The following is a 9,182-nucleotide window of genomic DNA, read 5'->3' on the forward strand; positions in this document are numbered from 1 at the left end:
TGGCGCGAGGGGACCTGGTGTGCAGGTATTTGGCAAGTACGGTCTTTCCAACGGAGGTTTTTCTCCCCCGTGCGGAGGTTTTTCTGTTTCGGACTCTCTCCTTTTCCCCTCTCACTCCCCGTAGAGGGTAGAGGGGGATCGCCTCCCACCCTGGAGTCTCCGATCCCGGCCCGATTTTATCTTCCCCGGTTCGCACTCACGTTAGAAGGCTCTCTCAGTGGATTCTGCGTCTTTTTTCTCCCAATCTCTCAGGTTTTGTAAGGTTTCCAATGGCTTCAGATCTTTTCTGTGTGATGTATGGGTGCTCGTGCAAGTACGGAGCTCCTTACTTCTCCGCCATCTTGCCCTCTCCTCTCCTCTCCTCTCATTGTAGTTTTGATTTGTATTTCCTTGATGATCAGTGATGTTGAGCATCTTTTCATGAGTCTGTTGGCCATCTGTATGTCTTCTTTGGAAAGATGTATATTCATGTTGTCTGTCCATTTTTAATTGGATTATTCATTTTCTGGGTGTTGAGTTTTAAAAGTTCTTTATATATTTTGAATATATATCATTGTTGATCTTTTATCCCAGTGATAGACACATGGATTACTTCCTGTTTTTGTCTGTTCATGAATAAAAGTGCTATAACTATCCCTGTTAAGTGTTTTTAGGGATGTATATTTTTATTTCTCTTAGTAAATGCCCATATTAGAATTGCTGTGTCAAGATAGATGTGTGCTTAATTACATAAGAAAAACCGTATTCTTAACCACAATGGTTGTATTATTTTACATTCCCACCATCAACGTATTAGAGTTTTATTGCTCTGTCTTCCCACTAATATTTATAGTTATCAGTCTTTTAAGCTTTAGCCATTTAGTATGTGTATTTATCTGTAATTTTAACATTCATCATTATGGTTATTAATATCCTATTTCTACTACCGCCATTCATAATTTGAATATTCTTAGGTGTTCTGCTTATCCTGATGATGAATTATTGAGTTAGGGAGTCCCCAAGACACCAACTGCAAGTTTGGAGGTCTCTAAGATTACCCTCACTTCTGACATAACTTGCAAGATCAGAAGGCCCCAGGACCACTGTTAGATTTGATAATTCAGTAGAAGTACTCATAGAACTCATTGAAAGTTTAGTGAAGTTTGTGGTTTTTTTTTTTTTTAAATAGTGAGAGGATATACTTTACAATTAGCCAAGGGGAGAGGTATATTTGGTCACCAGTATATGATTGACTGCCCATGTGGCTGACCTTAGTTTCCAGCTCCTGCAGAGGTTGAGCTGATACCATGTGTTAGGAACCCCTCTCTCCTCCACACCACTCTCAATAAATCACATTGCTATCATAGACTAGGTATGGCCTAAGGTCCCCAGTAAACAAAAACACTGTTATCAGACATGACATTCCAGAGGTTTAGAGATTACTCCCCAGAATTCAAGGGCAAAGGCCAGACCTTTCTTGGGGCAAGGTTAATCCTTTACTGCACATTCATATACCCTTCTTGGTTTTTAAAGCCCACGTATACAAAATAGTTGTGTTTGCTGATATGTAGTCGTCCAAGGTCAAGAAACTTATGTGGTCCATATGGACATAGATTGTGATCTTAGTTCTGCCCGTCCCAGGAAGTAACCTACTGAGGTGTTTAATTTAAACTCATGAAGAGCCTGAAACATGATTATTTAGTTTCTATCCATTCATTCAGCAAACATTTATTGAATAAACTTCTATACCTTTCAGGCAGTGTGCAACACATATAAATACTAAACACACTCACTGGTCTTCAGGAACTCTATAGTCAATTCACAATTAAAATACTTGAAGACGGTACTTTGTTACAACATGCTGGAGGACCTCAGAGAAAGGGTATCCAAATCACAAGTGGAATTCAGGAAGGCTTCTTAGAGGAGGTCATGCTTAAGCCAAGTTTTGAAGGATGAGGAAGAATTAAGCCAAATAATGGGGTAAGGGAATTCCAAGTAGAAAGGAGTACATTTGCTAGAGTATGAGCACAAGCCTCCTAGTGCTTTTAAGAACTTTAGCTGGGGTCTGGGATGCAAATGGGGAGTTTATAGAGATAAAGTCAAATATAGCCTTTTTTGTTATGGTAAGGGAATTCAGATTTTTACCCTGGGAGTGATGAGGAGCTATTTTAGAAATATTTGTAGGAGAGTCGCTTGAGCAGATTTGTTTTAGGAAAATTATTTAGAATATTAGATTTTATTAAGAAATAACTACTGTAGGGATTTATTCTTACTCTTTTCTGTGATATGAAATTTATGTATTTTTTCTTAGAAGTATATGAGTTGATTGAAAATTAGCAATTTTATATATTTAATTTTTTTCTCATTATATTAGTAATAGATTATTATTGGAACAAAGATAGAATCAGAGTAGAAAGTAAGAGTCTCATGCCCCCTTCCGTAAACAATAAAAATCTGGCATATATCCTTTGAGTGTCTTTTCCCCTATATATATTTTTCAGGTATTTGTGAGTGTATATAGGTATCTGTATTATGTAAAGGTGTATACATTAACATGTTTTATTTTTTTTATTTTTTTTTTATTATTTTTTTTAATGTTTTATTTATTTCTAGGAGAGAGAGACAGAGACAGCATGAGCAGGGGAGGGTCAGAGAGAGAGGGAGTCACAGATTGAAACAGGCTCCAGGCTCTGAGCAGGCAGTCAGCACAGAGCCCGACGCGGGGCTCGAACCCACGAACCGCGAGATCATGACCTAGAGCGAAAGTCGGACACTTAACCGACTAAGCCACCCAGGCGCCCCACATTAACATGTTTTAAAGATAAGATGAGATCTTGCTTTACCACACTCTTCTAAAGCTTTTAAAAAGTAGTGGATAATATTTTGTAGCTTTCTTCATAGTACTTCATAGTACTTTATTCCATTTGTTATTAAATTATTCTTTGCATAATGATTTTTTTAACTATTGGTCTGTCTTATTTACTGCTATATCATCATTGATCAGTGTCTTCTTTTTCAGTCTTAATTATTGTCTTAATTATTGTCTTAATTATTACTGTCTTAATTATTGTCACTTGTTAATTTTTATTGTGTAGTGAAGGTAGGTCTTTTTTTAATATTCTTTTTCAGAGTGTTAATAGTATTCTTAAATGTTTTTCCATGTGAACTTTGTAATCAACCTATTTAGTAAAAGAAAAATAACTTTTGAAATAAATGGCAAACTTATCTCAACTTTGCAACCTTTGGCAACCACTAATCTACTTTCTGTCTCTATAGGTTTGCCTTCTGGGATATTCGGTATAAATGAAATCAAGTAATAGTTGGCCTTTTATGTGACTTCTTAGCATAGTGTTTTCCAGATTGATCCATACTGTATCATGTATCAATATTTCATTACATTTTTGAATAATATTCCATCATGTGAATATAGCACATCTTGTTTATCTGTTCACCAGTTAATGGACATTTAGATTGTTTCCACCTTCTCGCTATTATGAATAATGTTGCTATGAACATTCAGTTACAAGTTTTTGTACAGACATGTTTTAAGTTTTCTTGGCTACATACTTAGGAATAGAACTGCCAGGTCATATGGTAACTCTATGTTTAACCTTTTGAGGAACTCCTACACTGTGATTTTCTAAAGCAGCTGCATCATTTTATATTCCTACCAGCGATGTATGAGTGTTCTAATTTCTCCATATCTTTGCCATCACTTGTTCGTGTCCATCTGTTTAATTATAGCACCCATTAATATTTTAAAAGATGTTTATGAGAAACTGCTGTTGAATTTTAACAAATGCCTTTTCATCTTCTATGGATATTATGAGGAGATTTTTTTGTTCTGCTCTCTTGATACTGTGAATTATAATAAATAGGTTTCTAATATTAATGAAGTTGATTTTGAATAGTTGTCAACTTGGATTTGTTTTCTTTCTTTAGAACAGAATATTACTTAGTAGACATGTAATTGTTTCATAACAACTAAAAATTCCACAGAGAATTTTAAAATTAATTGATATGCACATTCAGAATAAGAGTTCCCATTTTCTTGGAGACTTCACTTTAACATCATTACTTTAAGATGATTTACATCTAGGCTTTCAAGCTAAATAAATAGATACTAAATGGTAAATAAATAGCTACTAAATAAATAGCTTAAATGTTTGGTTTCATGTTTTGTAAAATATTAGAAAATACTACTTCTTTCAAAATATGGGTAAGTTTTCAGATTTCTTTTTTTGAGAGTGAGCGAGCACAAGTGAGGGAGACCAACCCTAGGGCAGAGCCTGATGCAAGGCTCAATCCCATGACCCTGAGATTACGACCTGAGCTGAAGTCAAGAATCAGATTCTCAACTGACTGAGCTACTGAAGCACCCCAGTTTTCAGATTTTTTAATGATGAAAGTATAAGCTAGTTCATTTTAATTAGTTTCTTTTGCCTGGGTGTTAATGGTAGGTGGGAAGACAGTATATATTTATTTATATTTATAGTTATAGTTATTTAAGTTTATTTTTGAGAGAGCAGGAGGGAGAGGGCAGTGAGGTGAGGGGAGAGAGAGAGAGAGAGAGAGAGAGAGAGAGAGAGAGAGAGAATATCCCAAGGAGGCTCTGCGCTCTGAGTGCAGAACCTGATGTGGGCTTGAACTCAAACTGTGAGATCATGACCTGAGCCGAAAACCAGAATTAGACACTTAATCTACTGAGCCACCCAGGTGACCCAAGCAGTTAGTATATTTTAATTAACTAAATTTTACACTGCCCCTATGACATGGATACTGTTATAACTATCCCCATTTTGAGGCACAGAGAAGTCAAGTGACTTGACCAAGATCATACAGCTACTAAGTGGTAGAGCCAGAATTTGAATGTAGTTTTTCTGAGTTCAGAGCCTTTTGTCAGCGGTATTCCTAGGAACATAAGATGAATAATTTTATGGGAAAAATATTGTCCTTTCCCTGATCACAGCTTACTAGGTAGTATCTGAAGGTGTGTTGATAAATTTACATAAAATTATTTTTATACTTCTAATGAATTTTTGTTTGTGTTTTTAGGACATTCAGTCAGAAGAAGGCTGCCATTGAAAGAGAGTATGCACAGGTAAGCTTGGAAATTGAGGTGACCGCTCTAGGTATGCCTCTTCTTTGGCTTAAAGACAGATATGCTTGTTGGAGAGAAACCTTGTTATCCCTGCATCCTGTTTTTCTTATTTCTGGCTATCTCACTTTGATTCTCCTTTTATTCCATTTGAATCTCTAGATGAGGAGCTAAGTTGCTCCTTACTACAATGAAGGTTATGAACTTTTGGAGAGAAAATAATATTTTTAGTATTTGTAAAGTATTTACAAATATGAATAATAATGCATATATTTTAGAAGTATATATAGGTAACTCTTAAACAACATGGGATTGAACTGTGATTATCCACCTATATGGGCTTTTTTAAAATAAATATGTGTACTGTACTATAAAAGTATGTTCTCTTCCTCACAATTTTCTTTTTTCTTTTTTTTTAATAGTTTATTGTCAAGTTGGTTTCCATAGAACACCCAGTGCTCATCCCTACAACTGCCCTCCTCCATGCCCATCACCTCCCTTCCCCTCCCCCCATACCATAATTCCTCAGTTTGTTCTCAACGTTCAAGAGTCTCTCACCTCACAATTTTCTTAATAAGTTTCTTTTCTCTGGCTTGCTTTATTGTAAAAATACGGCATATAATATAACATATAAAATGTATATTAATTTTGTTAATTGTAATTAGTAGTTAAATTTTTAGGGAGTCAAAAGTTACATGTGAATTTTTGAGTACTTTGGGGGTTGGCACCCCTAATTCCTGCATTGTTCAAGGGTCAGCTATATATTCACTCTTTTTCATATCCTGTTCTCTGCAGTCTTATGGAAGGTTAATTTTATTTTGTTCAGTCAGGCATTTATTTCTCTTTAGGTCCCTATTGATAGAGAATGGTGCATTTTGAATAGATGGCATAGTGCTATTTCTAGGGAAATTTAAGCATTTCATTCTTTTAATTAGAATCTTATTTGCTCGCAGATAACTACATGTGCCAAGAAAAAATTGTGTTGGTATATCATTTTGTAGATTTTTGTACAAAAATAGGTTGACATGATTTGGAAATCTTGGCCCTTGTAAGCAGTTACTTTCTTTGTGGAATATAATTCTAAAATCGACCTCTTCCCACTCCCAAAATTACAAAAGTCATATTTGAAACAAATTTAAAAGTACAGGAAAGCATTAGAAGGAAATGCTATACATGGTAACTACTCTTGCTGCTGCTGTTGTTATTCTTATAAGTAGTGAAATTAGGACATGATTTTTTTTGTGCTTTGTCAGGTTTTGATTTTAATTTTTATTCCGATTTCATTGTAGTTAACAAGGTAACTATATTTATTTGATAGTCTTAGATAATTATCCATTTCTTGAAAACTAGATAGACTCATTAATTCAGTCATTAGTTATTGAGTGGTTATTAATCAGGTGCTTTACATAATGAATTAGTGTCAGTTCTAATAATTAGTGTTGAACATTATTCTGTGCTTATGATGAGTAAAGTTTACTGAATCCTTGTACCAGGCACTTTGCTGATTGTTTTACATTACGTTACCTGGTTTAATCCTCTCAATAAACCTGTGAAATAGGGACATTTATCATGCCCTTTACAGATATGTTAACACTGGGATCGAAGTGTATGATCTGTTCCTAAAATTTTCATGAGGTGAAAAATTTTTTTTTAATATTTTATTTATTTTTGAGAGAGAGTTAGAGACAGCATGAGCAGGGGAGGGTCAGAGAGAGAGGGAGACACAGAATCCGAAGCATACTCCAGGCCCTGAGCTAGCTGTCAGCACAGAGCCTGATTCAGGGCTCGAACCCACGAACCGTGAGATCATGACCTGAGCTGAAGTTGGATGCTCAACCGACTGAGCCACCCAGGCGCCCCAAAATTTTTTGTATGATCTACTTTTCTGTAACATGATTTAAAAGTTTAATAACTTTTAGGATAAAGTGCATGGTTAAAAATAGAAGTCAGTACATTTAAATTGTATGAACATCAGCAATCCTTTGTCCCAGTTGCATCACTGCCCTCAGAGAAAAGGTGAAGGTGGACAACTGTTTTGGTTCTCCTGGTGATTGTTTCCCTATCTTTAAATAATGTGCTTATAACTGATTCATGATTTGTCAGCTCTAGACATTATTGCTGGATTACTTCTTATCATAAATGAGAAATTAGCTTCCTAAGCCATTCCTTTTTGGCCTCCTCTTTCCAATGTAATTCGGCACTATTTTAGTGCCTTTGTTATTTTTCTAACTCTGATATATTTAGACTTTTAGCTCTTGTTCAGTTAAGGGCATACGTATGTTTTTATGTTGTTTGTAAGTGTGTTTATAACATATTTATGATATTTCTATATAGGTATATGTATTTTTGTGTATATTTATGTACATAGTAAAGTGGAGTTGCCTTTTAGAGAGCAGTCTAATTTATTCTGGAAAATTTTCTTTAAATGTCTTTTAAGTAAGTTATACCTGGTTTTGTTTATACAATTCTATATAATAATGTATAAATGGTATAAGGTACCTAATAATATATAGTTCCAATTTCATATAATAATACTCAGAAATTAAAATGTTCCAGTATATCTCTGATTGGGACATTTGAGGATTTATGGAGAGTCAGGGTGCTGATTCTTCTTGTTATTTGTCATATTTTCCTTTCAGATGATTTTTCTCAGTTATTCTTACTCTTCAGTGTTTTTCCAGTTAATTTTTCAATTCATTTCTTGTGGATATAGACAAAACTCTCTCTACACTCTTTTTTAATTGCCTCAATAGTGTTTTTACTTCTTGTCAGTAGTAGAGAAACCCCTAAAATGACTGACAAACTGTGGATTTTGCCAATATGCATGGAGTATGTCAGGCTTACTATTTGCATTTGCTCTCTGAGGACGTACCCTCATTGGTGATAAGGTGTGGTCATAGAGGACAGCTGGACTACTTAAATTATTTCTTTTTCTTTCCTTCTCTGGCTCAGTATAGAGTTGATATTTTGGGTAGTAGATCTTAAAAATTGAAATAGGGGTACCTGCCTGTCTTAGTTGGTAGAGCATGCAATGTTTGATCTCGGGGGTCGTGAGTTCAAGCCCCATATTGCTTAAAGATTTAGAAATTGAAATATAAATAAGTTAGATGGATAAATATTCAGTATACTTTTTGATAAATTTTTATGAAGGAAACACAGTCTTGTAACTACTATTCAAATTAAGATGTAGAACATTTCCAGGGTTCCAGAAGCAGTCATTAACTCTTACCTTCCAGCGGTAACCAGTACATGGATTTTTACCAGAATAATTGTTACTTTGGATTTCTTACTGTTTTTGAATTTAAATTAAATAGTATCATGTACTATATACTGTTCTGATTTCTTTCATTCTGCATTAAGTTTTGAGCTTCATGTATGTTGTTGCATGTAGCAGTAGGTTATTCTTTTTCATTACTATAAAATATCCACTGAATGAATATATCACAGTTTGTTTTCTAGTTTACTGATGATTAAAATTTGGGTTGTTTCCAGTTTTGGGTGGTTTTGACTGTTGCTTTTAAGGAAAACTGTTATATGTGTTCTTGGTGGATATGTGGATGCATTTCTGTTAGGTATACATGTAGGAGTAGAACTGCTGGGTCCTCAGGTATGTTATGTGTATTAGTGCTTCTGGTAGTTAGAGCTGGCTTTCCAAAGTGATTATGCCACTTTACGTGCTCAACAGCAATGTAGGAGAGTTCCAGTTGCTCCACTTATTTGCCAAGACTTGGTATTGTCTGAAATTAAAAAGTGACATTCTTTTTAAAACATTTTTTTAAATGTTTGTTTATTTTTGAGAGAGAGAAAGAGAGAGAGAGAGAACATGAGCGGGGGAGGGGCAAAGAGAGGGAGGGAGACACAGAATCTGAAGCAGATTCCAGGCTCTGAGCTGTCAGCACAGAGCCACAGAGCTGAACATGGGGCTTAAACTCAAGTACTGCACAGTTACGACCTGAGCCAAAGTCAGACGCTTAACCAACTGAGCTACTTAGGCGTCCTGAAAACCTGAAAACTATACATTCTGTTGAATGTATAGTAATGCCATATTTTCTTTTTAATAAGCTGTTTAAAAATTGATGTATAAGATGCATACAGAAAAATGTGT

General features: G+C 35.1%; 1 long non-coding RNA gene across 1 annotated transcript in view; it reads left to right on the forward strand.

The window, feature by feature from the left end:
• LOC120222192 overlaps positions 1-8,300 on the forward strand; it is a 54,730-nt gene extending 46,430 nt beyond the window's left edge. The window contains exons 3-4 of the long non-coding RNA XR_005525983.1: positions 5,035-5,080; positions 8,279-8,300. This is a non-coding gene — a long non-coding RNA (uncharacterized LOC120222192). The remainder of the gene's footprint in view (positions 1-5,034; positions 5,081-8,278) is intronic.
• Positions 8,301-9,182: the final 882 nt, after the last annotated feature.

The sequence above is a fragment of the Hyaena hyaena genome, unplaced genomic scaffold (genome assembly GCF_003009895.1).
Source record: "Hyaena hyaena isolate Hyena2069 unplaced genomic scaffold, ASM300989v1 scaffold_848, whole genome shotgun sequence".
NCBI lineage: Eukaryota > Metazoa > Chordata > Mammalia > Carnivora > Hyaenidae > Hyaena > Hyaena hyaena.